The sequence below is a fragment of the Heterocephalus glaber genome, unplaced genomic scaffold, assembly GCF_053883595.1.
Source record: "Heterocephalus glaber isolate CG9 unplaced genomic scaffold, H.glaber_assembly_v1.0 deba00000676, whole genome shotgun sequence".
NCBI lineage: Eukaryota > Metazoa > Chordata > Mammalia > Rodentia > Bathyergidae > Heterocephalus > Heterocephalus glaber.
Window position 1 is genome coordinate 19,828,942 of NW_028258156.1, and position 16,047 is coordinate 19,844,988.

A 16,047-nucleotide genomic window follows, 5' to 3' on the forward strand; every position below is an offset into this window, starting at 1 on the left:
CTAGAAGAAAGTGAAGTCAAAGATGTAAATATGACATGGGGTGCTCTTTCCATCCTTGTTCATTGGTGATTCAAAAACTGTTATTGAGAGTTTAAGTTTCTGAACAGACGATTCCCAGCACCAAAAAAAAAAAAAAAAGTCTGAACAGAACTTTTGTAGTTTTATGAGACAGCAGGTGAGAAGACAAAAGTGGAAATCATACCTGCCAATGAGCAAGAGTTCTGTAAATTACTGAGGCTTGGGAATCTAAAGGGCTACAACATATAATTAAAATTGAACTGAAAATAAACCGGAGAGTAAAAAATAGATGTGATAATTTCAAATTAATGATTGTATTACTTTGATTTGCAATTTGCCTTATGGATTAAAAAATAATTCCTCTCTGGAGAAAGTTAACACTATCCAGAAGTTCAAATTATCTCTAAAAATTTTGCATGCAATGTTTAAATCACCCTGTATATAAGACAGAACTTTAATAAAAATAAAAATAACAAAATAGAAGATAAAAGAAGAATCATAAGGGAATCACAAAACAGATACACGGCACAAAACTATGGTTGAACAGTTGTGATCCAAAGACACAGGTTGGGGAATTTTGGCAAAGAAATGGAAAATATACATAAAGCCCATAGATATATTATAAATGTGTGAAACAATGTCACTGGAGGGGTGGGGGAAAGATGCTAACAAAACTAACTTTGGACATGAGAGGAGTTTGAAAGACTAAAGGCAAAGATAGTAAGCACTGTTTCCTAGACTTGGGATACAAGCCTGACCACAGTGTATTGTGCTTTACAGCAGACACTGCATTCTGATTGATCAGTTAAGGGCATGCAGGTTACCGAGCTTAAAAATCACCACACAAGTGTGACTCCTGAAGTGTGTTTAATAAGAAAAATTATTATAATAAAAGACACATTGCCATTAATCCTTCTCAAAATTCTCCCCTTCACTTAGGACACACTTAGCTCATCATTCTTGCCACTTTCTGAAGTAGTTTTGGATCTACTTTCACATGAGTGTTGTTACAAGGTGTGATCAAAAATATGGTGAAAGTGATGCCATCCAACAGAAAGACAGACTTGTAAAAACGTAACAGTATATCCTTATCCATCCTATTCACTAGATCTGGCACCCTGCAACTTCTGATTCTTCCTTAAAGTCAACATGGGCATGAAAGGTAGAAGTTTTGACATCAGGCTGCCACAACAGCACAACCAAAGATACTTACACAAGAGGGCTTCTGGAACTGTTTCCAAAAGTGGCAAGAATACCAGGACAAGGGTGTTTGAAGTGAGGTGGAGTATTTGGAGACCAGTTAATGGCAATGTGTTTTTACTGTAAGAATTTCTTTTTAAAAATTTAAACATTCATTTTATTTATTTATTTATTTTCGGTACCGGGGATCGAATTCAGGACCTTGCTCTTGCAAGGCAGGCACGGTGCCACTGAGCTATATCCCCAGCCCAGTTATATATATTTTTAACCACATTTCATATATTTATACTGGATCTGAACTATTAAGTGAATGGATGGAAGTAGTGAGAGCCAGCCAGGTTTTTCAGTGTCAAAGTAGGCAGTTACATATTGGTATCCGTGGTAATGGATAAAAGTTGGAAACAGTATGAAGTCATAGTTTAGCTTAATATTGACACAGATAGCTACATACATAAATATTAACCATATGGACAATGAGAACCTTTAATACCCAGATACTGAATTATTCTATTCCCCAGTAAAAGAAACTGCTATTTCTTGGATAAATGGCTGCTTCTGGGAGTAGCACAGGAGATACACAAGATAAACCTGGAGCATCTTACCCTTCCAGAGTATATCTCCAAGACAATCTTCTCCATATATATCCATATACTTCTCCATATACTTCTCCATGCCTTCACTCCCAGTGAGTAACATAATATGTTAGGGGAATATCAAAGGGACACAGGAGCTGACTGAATGATCTACCAACAGCCAAAATCTGAGCCACAAAACAAATCAAGTTGGGTTGGATTCTAAGACATGATAGAAAATAACATCTGAGTTCCATTCTGATATAAATGGTTAAATAAAACATATGGGAGAATAGAAAAATTTCCTGTGTAGAAAAATTCTAAATAACTTATGGTGATTCTGTGCATTCAAAGCGGTACTGTCGCTCCCTTCTCATTGGGCTCCCTATATGTGGGCTATGCATAGTGACTTACTTCCAAAGAGCACAGTATCTACTGTCACCATAATTCAACATTGTACTGGAGATCATTAAAAATGAGATGTACAAAAAATCAATATCATTTATAGAAAATATCACTGGGCATATATAATGTCTAAAAGAAACAATGGATAATCTATTAAAATTATAGTTATCAGGCAAAACTGAAGGCAAAACCAACAAAAGTAAATTTTCCTCATGATTACATTAACCATATAAGTTTTGATAAATTTTAAAATAGCAACCTTGCAAAAGTGGGGAATAAACTACATTTTATTAAGAAGTCAGGAAAGTTAGGGGAAATGTTCATGGTTTAATTTTAGATCCAAAGCAGACACGTTGGCCTATTTTGTTATGTTTTACTTTTTTGTTCATCGTTTCCTCTTGTATTTTTCTATTGTATTTTTCCTTGTTTATTTTCTTTCAACTCTTAGATGTTGTATTTACAAATAAAGTCAGAACTAGAAGTATCAATTTTGATTCCATTAGGGAAAAGTATATCACAAAATGTAAATAACTTCCTCAAATAAACTGAAAAAGAATAAACACAAAAGTATATTTAAAAGAAAAAATAATTATCAAGAGAAAAAAATCCAAATCTATTTCACTAAAAGACTATAATGAGATAATTTTTATTCTAACATTGAAAAAACTAAAAAATCCAAAGAATATAAAATATGGCGACAATGTAAACAATGAGGCCTCTGATAGGCTGCTTGCAAAAATAAATTTGACTATATATCTAGAGATTAAATTATCTAAGAATTACTTAGAAATTCCTCTTCCTCGATACATGGTCTATCAAGATTCTCTTACAGTGGTATAAGAAATCATATGTTTTTAGAGCACCACTGTTTACAGGTAAAAATAAAATCTTTGAATTAAATTTCATTTAAAAAATCAAGATATATTCATAAAATGTGTATTAGGTAGAAATTTTAAGAAGTACTTGAACTCCCTCTATTTACCTTGATGAATCACAAAACATTAAAATAAAGTAGCAGATGAATATGGAAAACTATCATACCACTCACAAAAATTAACATATCTAAAAATACATAGTTTTTAGGATATTATATTGGTTAAAACTTTCATCCAAAAATTCCCTGAAAATCCTTACTTCAAAAAGAAAGTAAATTTCCTCCCACTGAATGTGAAAAGACTTAGTAATTTGTTTCCCATAAAAATAATGTAGCAGGAATGACAGATTTCCAAGTGTGGATGCAGCATCATGCTTCCTGCCTGCCCTCATGGCTCACACGTGTCAGGGGAAGTAGACTGCAACATGTGAGCTGTCTGCCCTTGAGCTCCAGCAGGGAGGGATTGGAAAGGCATTTAAACCTCCAACCAGCTACCAGCATGAGCTGGCTAGCCATCTGGGTGAATCAAAGAGAAAATTAGAGCAGAGAGAACTATCTCACTGTGATGAAATGTATCAAAATTGTCATTCACTGCTTTGGATAATTACAAATTAACAAGCTAGAATTACAAGGCAATTTTATTACCTCAGATATGAGTATTGGTATGCAGAATTCAAATTTTTAGCTATATTCAAAACAGCTATAGAGAAAAATACAAGAAAATTTTCCACATTCAGACTTCAGGGCTAAGTATATAGAAATTAATGTATCAACAATATTTCTACATATGTATCATATTTACCACACAGAAAATATAAAGGCAAAAAGTGCAGAACATACACAAACCCTCAAAAAAACATTTTAGAACTAACCTAATAACAACAAAAATGGTCATGTCTAACTGAAAAAGAAAAACTATAAAGCTTTCCTAAAAGACATAAAAGAAGACCTCAATGAACTAAAAGAGAACATATTCTTGTAAGAGAGAATTCACTATTGTAAAAATGTCATTTCTCCTTCAATTACTCTATAAATCCCTACAGGACTTTTATGAAACTTGTCAAACAGCCTTAACATGTATCTGGGAGTGGAAATGTACAATACAGCCTACATGTATTGAAGAGAACTCTGAGCAGAAACTTCTCTGACAGAGACAAAGCACACATCTGACAACACTTAACACAAGGTAATATTATCAAAGGTCCGTGTGGACTTCATCTTCCTGCCTTAGCTCAGGTATGAAGTTGCAAAACATTGGCTTGTACACCATACCTTAAGGACTCTGCTGCCTTACCCAGAAATTCAGTCACCTACACTGATCACATTAAAACTTTATGGACTGTAGATATGTCCAAAAAATAAAAAAGGAAGAGAATCAAGAGATGGTGTAGGGAAAAAGGAGAGAAGAGAATAGTTGATGATACAGGAATGAAGATGTATTATGCACATGTACCAACTCCCCACAAGGAATGTAACCATTATGTACTTATCCACATATAATAATACAAAATAAAAATTAAGAAAAAAACTTTTTAAATCCTTATCTATTACTACGTGAAATATAAGCATCACTATTGTTATTTACTGCTTCTCTGCTTTTCCCCCTCCGTCATTACCTCTCCACTGGGCACCTGCTGTCCTCAGCCTATGGACCTCCTTCCCAGCTGCCTACTAGCAGAATCATAACCACAGTCTTCTCCTAAGAGATGGGCGAATGGCAATGCAATGAAATACTGACAAAAGTAAGCTTGCTAACCCTTTAATCTTATCAGCTTCAAGTAATTCTGCATCCCTACCAAACTTCTCAATATCTTAGTTTTATACAAACTTGCTAGGAAAAATGTTTTTGAAAGATGGATATAATAACTATATAAAGTGTAAAGGTTCTCTATTGCCCAAGTTATCATAAATGAAGATAATAATAACACAGCTAGAGTACATATTTACAATATGTAGCAGATTATCATAATTCTTTTTTTTTTCCAGTAACAGAGATTGAACTTAGGACCCTGCACTTGCAAGGCAGGCAAGGCATCACTAAACGAAATCCCCAACCCCTAAAGCAGATTATTAATATCTTTCATATGTAAAAATTTCACGTAAACTAATCAGGAAAAAGTCAGCTACCAATGGAAAATGTTTCAAGTATGAAGAAACAATATACAAAAGGATTACAAACTGACAACACTTAAAAACTACTTACACTCTGTCATTAATATTATACGAAGTAAGCTAGCTAATATGAATTGTAAAAGTAAGATACAATTTTAACTGATTATACTAAACAAAAAAGTGAATGATCACGGAAATGCTGACAAAGATAACAAATTTTGTATTTTCACACACTACTATAATTATACAAATTGATAGATCTACTTAGTTTAATTGAGTAGAACCTATTAAAATTTAATATAATGTTTAGTTTCTAAATTAACACTTTTTAGAATTTCCAATCCAAATCATGTGTCTAATGATGTTCACTGCTGCAAGGTCTGAAAAAGCAGAACACTGTGAACCATTCTAAAGTCTATGAATGGAGGACTCACTAAATCCATGGTGGGGTTGAGAACCTTGGATTCCTGGAAGGTACTGTTAAGTCTAGATGAGAGATATCTAAGCAACACTTCCCAGCCCTCCCTCAAGCCACGCACACATATGTCAAGGCCAAGAACACCCACTTAAACTAAATGAAATACAATTTAATGCATATTTCACAGATGTACAAAACTCTTCATTGTAATTAAATTTAACGCTTTCCGATAAAACTTCTCTTTTGTAAAATCTTGCTTAAAGCTAGAGTCTAGGGTAATTCAAGAGGAAGAAGATATATTTCCTCTGTCAAGGAATTTATGATTCAATAAATATCAACAGAATAATCCAGTCTTCACCTAGAAATTGTTTGGTTAAAACTCTTTTCATGACAAGAAGCAAATGTTTATGATAAATGTTACATTTTTCTCCCCAGGTAGATAAGGTACTGTCTTTATTTATTATGTCTCACTCGTCATTTTGGATGCCTTGTGTTTTTACACATTCATATGGAAATCTGGGACAGTCATTTCAGTTTTTGTGAGTCTGAATTTCTTATTGTGTATATAGAGAAAGTAAATGACAATCTTTATGTCTTTTTATAATGAAAAATCAACAATTTTATAATTTTCAAAAAATCACATATTTTAAAACTCTTTCTGAATAATTGGGACATTAATGATTACTTTTCTGATAAGTTTGTGTGGCTATTTGTCTATGAACATAGAGATACTATGCTTAATTAAAATCCTCTAAGTCAGGACTATAATTTAGGTTTGTCTGAGCTAAAATATGAGCCACGTGGAGTATGAACCCAGGTATGTTTCACGGTGTTCAATTTCTCACCTACAAAATAGGGATAATATATTATTTCTCTCTCAAAGGGATGTTCAGTGTAAAGTAAATAATTTAACATATAGACATACATGTCAACAGATGGATGTATGCACACACATGCACACACACCTTTATAAGGAGGTTAGCACATACTGTGATCTCAACACAGTGGTACTTCGGTTTACAAATTTAATTTATTTTACAAATTTGGGGACGACAGCTGCTTGTGTGTTTGTGTGGGGAAGATGGCCATGATGGTGTTTGTCCCGTGATGCAAAGTTTGGGAATGAAAGAAAATTTTGTGGAATGCTTTTGTTGGAGAACCAAATTGTTGGCAAACAGAAGTGTGAACCAAGGTATCACTAACATGCAATTGCTCTTATCCTAAATGAAACACACATAAATATTGATGAAATCTGAGTTAAAATAGTTTGATGTGAAATTTTACTCCTCCCATAACTCTTTCTTACAAAGCATAAGACTCTCCATGGTAGCAATATATTCATGGCATGTGAAGGGTGAAATATTAAAATTACAAAGCTATTGGCAGTTTAGATATAAATAACATAAATAACACAAAAGAATTCTATCCATGCAATTAGAGGTAGAAATATCTGAATCAAATAAAAATCACATCCCTGGAACTAGCAAAGAGCAATGGACACAGTCTAGATAAACTGATTTTTAAAGTTAAGACCAGTTCAGAGCTGCATAGCAATGTAGTGCATTTCCTTGGACAAACATCATGTGTAGCTTCGGGCTACTGGGTGAAGGTCTTCCAGAAACCTTCAAAAGTCAGCAAGGGCCCTGGAGAGCCATTGGCAATGATAGGAGAAGAGGGCCTGGATTGGAGTCCGAATGACAATTAAAGGAAGCGATAATTTGCTTATCATCAGAATTCCTTCATACACCCTACATTTGGCTCATAAAAAACAAGAATATGAGTAGTGTTGTGTAATTTCATGACTTTTGAAACTATGTCATCTACTGAACTCAACCATAGCCCAAGATCTCCAGGCTCAGGTACAGAGAAGATCAACCAGGAGGCAGATGTTGCCGATGAGGCAAGAGGAAAGCTCGTTCTCATTGAAGCAGAGGTCAGAGCCATATCAGCTTTACTCTTAATGAAATATGAATGATCACTGTTTTATTTTAACTGTCAGATACAGACATAAATGAAACATAAGCATTGGAAGGACAGTGAGAATTAGGTAGAACATTGAAGCCGATGTACAACATACCAGTGAGTTGTCTAGGTCTTGTTTTTCTCTCTAAAACCCAGATCTGGAGCTGAAGAAGATGAAAACTCACAAATACCTATAGATACAAAGACAGCAAGACAGAAACTATAGATAACTGGTAAGCCATAAGGAGAGGTAAGCCTCTCTGTGTTGTTACAGGACCCAAACCTCCATGCTCACCATCCAGTAAAAGCAGTAAACATGCTCTCTGCTGGGATGGAGTGAGAGCAGGCCTGGAGAAACATCAGGGTTCCCACCACTGCCTAGAACAAAGAGTCATCCTCCCAGGTGTGTAAGTCAGAAGAGCTGATGTTGAGTAGTAACAAAGCCATTGCAGTTCTCTAGCCAGGAAGGGATCAGTGGAGACCTAGTGGTGAGCTGGAACTCTGGAACTCTCAGTGGTGAAGAGGAACCCCTTGCCTCCATTTGCAATGCCAATCATGGAGAAAGCTGGGACTTCTGTTACTTCAGGGCTGCTAGGAGATAGCACACTCTCTCCTTGCCCTGTTGAAGCAGCCCAGAGAGGAAATAAGATCCATACCATAAGGCTCTAACATCCAAACTGTATAGGTTTCAATTTTAAAAAGAAATAACTCAATTTCCCAGAACCAAGAATTTCTTAAACTGAATTAAAAAGTAAATCAACAGCAAATTAATAGATGCCAACACTGAAGTGACAGATATTAGGATTAACGGAATTCTTTCAGATATCATAAAATACTTCCAGAAGCAGAGTCACACAGAAAACACCGAATCAGCCTACTGCAGACAGACAGGTCTGCGGACATGGTCCCGAGGTTGCCAGTCACACGGAAAACACTGAATCAGCCCCCACCCCTGCAGAAATCCACTGGTCCACCCCCCACCCCCCCACAATCCTTTGGCCTCTTCTCTGAACAGCCACCTGGTTCCACACTACAAAGACGCAGAGGACACCGGACCACCAGACCACTTTACTGGAGCTAATCAAGCTCTCGGCATTTAAAGAATTCCTGCCCAGAGGTAGGAGGTTCTGAGGCGCCATCCCACTGCTCCCGGTCCAGAGGAAGTGGCTTCCCAGCCACCATCCCTCCCACCGCAACCCAACCCAGAGGAAAAGGCTTTTGGGCTGCCATCCATCACGCCATTCCCGGCCCAGAGGAAGGGGCTTTAAGGCCACCATTCTACCACCATGCCCAGCCCCTGGCCCACCTCTCCCAGCTCAGAGGAGGTGAGCCAGGTGGACGCCAACATCACACCCCCCCCCGCCACCCCAGTTGAAATAAGAAAACACGTAAATAAGTCTCAAAACCAGACTTCCAGATCACCTACAGCAACCCCAAAGGAAAATAGGATGGAACACTCTGATAATCAACAACCTGGACCCGCTGAATGGGCAACAAAAGGGGATCTGGAAAAAATGAAATCAGAGCTAATTTCTCAGATAACAGGAGAAATTGTGCTCCTAGTGCAAGACATGATTAATAAATCTAGAGAGGAGCTGAGGAACATGATGGAATCCCAACATAGGAAACAAATGGAATCCATAAAACAGATGCAAATAGATTTCCAGGAGATGAAAAGCTCCATTGGAAGTCTACACAGCAGAATGAGCCAGTGAGAGGACAGAATTTCAGATATAGAAGATAAGATTGCAATTCATGACCAGGAAAAGAAAAATTACTTCAAAATTATAAGGGAACATGAGAAATCAACCCAGTAGCTGCTAGGTGATGCAGAGAAGAATAAGATAAGACTGAATGGAGTCAATGAAGAAACAGGAGAGAGTGCAGGGGACATAAAAAAACTCTTCACAGAAGTAATGGCAGAAAGCTTCACAAGCAGGGGAAAAGAACTTGACATACAGATAAGTGAGGCATATAGGACTCCAAATAGCCTTGATCAAAAAAAACTGTACACATAGGCATATAATTGTTAAGATTCCAAAAACTCAACAGAACAAAGTTCTAGAAGCAGTTAGAGAAAAGAAACAAATCACATACAAAGGAAAGCACATCAGAATCACAGCAGACTTCTCAATGCAAACCCTCAAGGCAAGAAGAGCTTGAACTGACATATTCCAAGCCCAAAAAGAAAATAGCCTCCAACCCAGATTGATGTACCCTACAAAACTATCTTTCAAAATTGATGGAGAAATAAGATATTTTCATGACAAAGAGCACCGTAGGAACTTTGTGAATACCAAACCAGTGCTCCAAAAAATTTTACACAATATCCTAAGAACAGATATTGAGGATCACAACCCCAGGAACCAAAGCAGAATGAATCCATTTGGCACAAAAAGAAATTAAATGTAAAGGGGGAGAAACCAAAAAAAAGAAAAAGTCATGGCAATGACAAGTCAATATGTTTCAGTTATAACCATCAATGTTAATGGTCTCAATTCACCAATCAAAAGAAATAGACTGGCAGAATGAGTCAAGAAGCAAAATCCAACAATATGCTGCATACAAGAAGCACACAATTCAAAATGAAACTCATAGACTGAATGTTAAAGGATGGAAAACAATACTCCATGTGATGGGAACCTGAAAAAAAGCAGTAGTAGCTATCGTCTTTGCAGATCAGGTAGATTTCAAACCAACACTGATTAAGAGAGATGAAGAAGGACACTACATCCTAGTAAAAGGAACAATCCAAGAGGAAGAGATGACAAACATAAATATCTATGCACCAAACACTAGTGCACCCAACTATATAAAACAAATAATAACGGACATGAAAAGTCATATATGCACTAATACAATTGTAGTGGGGAATCTCAAAACCCCACTGTCACAAAGAGATAGATCAACTAGACAAACAATAAGTAATAAAATACTAGAACTCAATCAAACACTTGAACAAATGAACTTAACAGATGTTTACAGAGTCTTCCACCCCACAAAATCAGAATACACATTCTTCTCAGCTGCACATGGGGCATTCTCCAAAATAGACCACATACTCACACATAGAACATGTTTAACTAAGTGCAAAGGAATTGAAGTTATCCCCTGTATATTATCAGACCATAGTGTGATGAAATTGGAGATCCATAGCAAAAGAAACTCAAAAAATTTAATAAACATGAGGAAATTGAACAACGCACTTCTGAATAACCAATGGGTCATAGAGTAAATTAAAGAAGTAATCAGACAGTTCCTTCAATTAAATACAATGACAATACAACATATCAGAATTTATGAGAAACAATGAAAGCAGTCTTAGGAGGGAAATTCATAGCAGTGAATACGCATATTAGGAAAACAGAATGAGCCCAATTAAAAAATCTGATGCTGAACATCAAAGTTCTAGAAAAAGAAGAGCAGGACAAGCCCAAAGCTCATACAAGGGAGGAAATTATAAAGATCAGAGGAGAAATCAATGCAATGGAGACTAAGAGAAAGATACAAAAAAAAATCAATGAAGCCAAGAGTTGGTTCTTTGAAAGAATCAACAAAATTGACAAACCCTTAGCCAACCTTAACAGAAAAAGGAAAGAAAAGTCCCAAATCCATGCAATGAGGAATGAAAAGGGTGAAATTACAACAGACCCAGCAGAAATCCAGAGGATCATCAATACCTACTTCCAGAACCTATACACCAATAAGATGGACAACACAGAAGACATGGACAGATTCCTAGATACACATGAATTACCAAAGTTGAATGAAGAAGACCTAAAAATTCTGAACAACCCAATATCAACCAATGAAATTGAAAACATAATTAAAAATTTAACAACTAAGAAAAGCCTGGGCCCTGATGGCTTCACTGCTGAATTCTACAAGACATTTAGAGAGGAGCTACTGCCACTACTGTTTAAACTCTTCAATGAAATTGAAAGGGAAGCAATACTCCCAAATTCATTCCTGGAAGCAAGCAGCACCTTGATCCCCAAAGCAGAGAAAGACCCAATTGAAAAGGAGAACTATAGGCCAATCTCACTAATGAACATAGATGCAAAACACCTTAATAAGATAGTGGCAAATAGAATGCAGAAGATCATCAAGAAGATCATACTCCCTGATCAAGTGGGATTCATCCCAGGGATGCAGGGATGGTTCAACATATGCAAATCAATTAATGTAATATACTATAACAATAGAGCCAAGGACAAAAACCAAAAGATTATCTCTATAGACACAGAAAAAGCATTTCAGAAAATCCAACATGCATTTATGATAAATACCCTACAAAAAATTGGAATAGATGGTCTCTACCTCAAACTGATAAAAGCCATCTATGAAAAACCAACAGCCAATATCATACTAAATGGTCTAAAACTGAAATCCTTCACACTAAAATCAGGAACAAGACAAGGATGTCCACTATCACCACTCTTGTGCAATATAGTTTTGGAAACATTAGCCATGGCAATTAGACAAGAGAAAGAAATAAAAGGAATAAAAATAGGTAATGAAGAAGTCAAATTGTGATTATTTGCAGACGAAATGATACTCTATATAGAAGACCCCAAGACCTCCACCAAAAGTCTTCTAGACTTAATAACCAAATTCAGTCAAGTAGCTGGTTACAAGGTCAACACACAAAAATCAATAGCTTTCCTCTACACAAATGACAGACGCACTGAGAGAGAAATAGGGCAAACAATTCCTTTCACAATAGCATCCAAAAAACTGAAATAACTAGGAATCAACCTAATGAAAGAAATCAAAGACTTCTTCTCTGAAAACTATAGCACTCTGAAAAGAGAGATTGAAGAGGATATCAGAAAATGGACAGATATCCCCTGCTCCTGGGTAGGAAGGATTAATATAGTGACAATGGCCATACTTCCAAAACTGCTATATAGATTCAATGCAATTCCAATTGAAATCCCATCAGCATACTTCACAGACCTTGAGAAAACAATCCAAAAATTCCTTTGGAACAAGAAGAGACCCAGAATAGTAAAAGCAATTCTAGGTAACAGAGACTTGGCAGGGGGTATCACAATCCCCAACTTGCAACTATAGTACAAAGCTACTGTGATAAAAGCAGCATGGTACTGGCAAAGAAACAGACTTGAGGACCAGTGGAACAGATTAGAAGATGCAGAAACAATGTCAGACACACTTAGCCATCTCATCTTCGATAAAGGAGCCAAACACCCTCACTGGAGGAAAGATAGCCTCTTTCATAAATGGTGCTGGAAAAATTGGGTTTCAACTTGCCAAAGATTAAAACTAGACCTATATCTCTCACCATGCACTAAACTAAAATCAAAATGGATTAAAGATCTAAATATTAAAGTAGAAACACTGAACCAGTTGGAACAGAGGTTAGGCAGAACCCTTGAAGACATCGGTGTAGGAAAAGATTTTATGAACAAAACATCAGTTGCCCTTGAGCTAGCACAAACAATTGACAAGTGGGATCTCTTCTTATTAAAAGGCTTCTGCATAGCAAGAGAAACCACCAGCAGTGTGAAGAGACAACCCACAATGTGGGAAAAAATCTTCACCTGCTTTTCCTCAGACAAAGGTCAACTATCTCGAATCTATAAAGAACTTAAAAAGATCAGACCTCCCAAATTTAAAGACCCAATCCGAAAATGGGCATCTGAAATAAACAGACATTTCTCAGACAAAGAAGTGGAAATAGCAAATAAATACATGAAAAAATGTTCAACATCACTGGTCATTCGAGAGATGCAAATGAAAACAATGCTGAGATTCCACCTCATTCTAGAAAGAATGGCTGCTATCATGAAATCAACCAATAACAAATCCTGGTGGGGCTGTTGGGAAAGAGGAACCCTGCTCCACTGCTGGCAGGAGTGTAGACTGGTGCAACCACTGTGGAAATTAGTATGGAGATACCTCAAAGAACTAGGACTGGAAGTCCCATTTGATCCCGCTATTCCACTGCTGGAGATCTTCCCTAAAGAATTAAAAGAATCATACCACAGTGATATATGTGCACTCATGTTCATAGCAGCACAGTTTGTGATTGCTAAAACTTGGAAACAGCCCAAATGCCCATCAACTGGAGACTGAATAAAGAAAATGTGGGTTTTTTAATAAAATGGAGTACTACTCAGCCATAAAAAATGAGAAATTAGAGACATTTATAGCTAAATGGATGTACATTGTGGCAATATTCTTAAGTGAAATAATTAGGACACACATGTGTAAATACCGAATAGTTTCTCTGGTGTGAGAAACTGAAAGTGTAAATAAGGACTAAATGTATAATAGGTAATGTGAAAAAGGAAGAAAAGGGGCAAAGGGGAAGGAAGTGGGAGGGCTAGGGGAAAGGACAGAAGGGAATGGGATTAATATGAGAAAATGGAAAACTAGGAACAAAGTCTTTGTAAATATGGAGGACTGGAAGGGTTGAAGGGAGGGCTGCGCCAGGGTGAAAAATAAGAACCAAGAGAGATTATGTAAAGGTACAAATTTCCAATGATGAATGTCAGTATATTGTATACCTAAAATGTACCAATGGTTAGAATGAATAATCGATAATGCAAAATAGGAAGAAAAGGCTCAAAGGGGTAGGGGTAGTGGGAAGGTTAGGGGAAAGGAAAGAAGGGAAAGGAAAAATGCTGAGAAATGGAAAAAATGGAAATAAAGTCTTTGTAAATAGGGAAGGGTGGAGGGCATGAAGGGAGGGCTAGGAATGGGGAAAAAATAAGAACCAAGATGCATCATGTAAAGGTACAATTCCCAATGAGAAATGTAATGGTGTTGTATACCTACAATGTACCAATAAAAGAGTTAAAAAAAATACTTCCCAAAGCATTTTTAAACACATTTGAAACAAAAGGGAAAATAGATTAATCCAGTAAAGAAACATGGGCTGCAAAAGAAATGGGATTTTAGAATTGAAAATTACAAATAGAAATAAAATCCAAATGGATGGGCCTATCAGAGGAAAGGGACAGTAAAACACAGAATAAGGAAATTATCCAAATCTGAGAAGGAAAAAAAAAAAAAAACGCAGAGAAAACCATCCAAAAAAAGGAAAAAATAACCAAAAAAAAAGAAAAGAGGACTTGCAGTTTGGGCTCTGGTATGCAAGAGGCTAAGCAGTCATCAGTCACAAACTTACAAGAGCTGAATACATAAAAGATTTAGAGCTTTTCCTTGTCTCTGTTACACAGCTGAGGTTATGGGGAAACCACTATTCTGAAATTTGAAAGACAGGAATTTTGAGTGTTAAATCCAATCTGTTCACCTAGAACAAATGCTTAAAACATCTTTTTAATTTAGATGAATGGTGGTGGTTGAGTATGGAATATCATCAGGTTTTACTTGCTGTAATATGAGGTGGTTCTCATGGTGAAAATCTAAGGATGACCCCCTCCTGATTCTAACAAAGTGGAGGGAAATCATTGTGAAATAAACTCCCTGAATTCTCCATTACAATCAACTACTCTCTAAGAGTAAGGTCAATAAGCCAAGCACTAAAAGACAAATACCCTCTGAGTTCACTCAGGTTTGGACCTTAAAAAAAGCAAAATATCTCCTATAAATAAATTTAAGAATGATTGCAAGAGTATAGGAAGAAGAGGTGGAGAAGGGACAGGAGAAGTTGACAAACAGGTACAATGTATAGTAAGATCAGAGGAATGAGTTCTGATGTTCTGTTGTATAGTACGGTGACTAGAGTTATTCATAATGTACTGCATTTTTCACACCAACCAGAAGAAAGGATTTTTAATGCCTTCACCAAAAAGAAATAAATATTTATGGTGATGAATAAACTAATTATTTTGATTGCTATACAACTTATATCTGAATCAAAACATTTACATTCCATCTGTAAATATATACATATCATGGTCAACTTTAAAAATTAAAAATAAAAACTATGAAAACTAAATAAGAGCCTTATTTCAATGGGTAGAAGGGAATGCTTCCAATTTTAACCTTTTCTTGACTTCCTGTGTGTGTGGTGGGGATGAGAACAAAGCGACATCATTACAGAAAAACTTCTGAAGATCAAAGACTAGAGACACAGGTTCACCAAAAGAATGAACCTGAATCCTAAGATTAAGAATGCTGCCCTTCCTTCATATCTTACAACTACAATAAGAGAATCCCAGCAGTGTGAATGAATTTCAAAACCACTATCTTGAGCAAAAAAAGCCAGACGCAAAAGAATATATATTACATGACTCAATTAATATAAATTTCAGAAACCAGTCAAAGAGAAATTCAAACAGTGTTTGATTTTAGTTGCATGGCTTATTATCCAGAACTATTGGGGTGGAGAGAAGTTTGAGGGGCGATGAGAATGTTTTATGCATGAATATATAAATTGCTATGTTGATTACATAGGTATGTCTATGTTTCAACTGAGTTCGTCATTTCATTATATATAATTATAGACCAATATGAGAAAGACAGAAAAGAGAGATGATTTCATGAAAAATTAA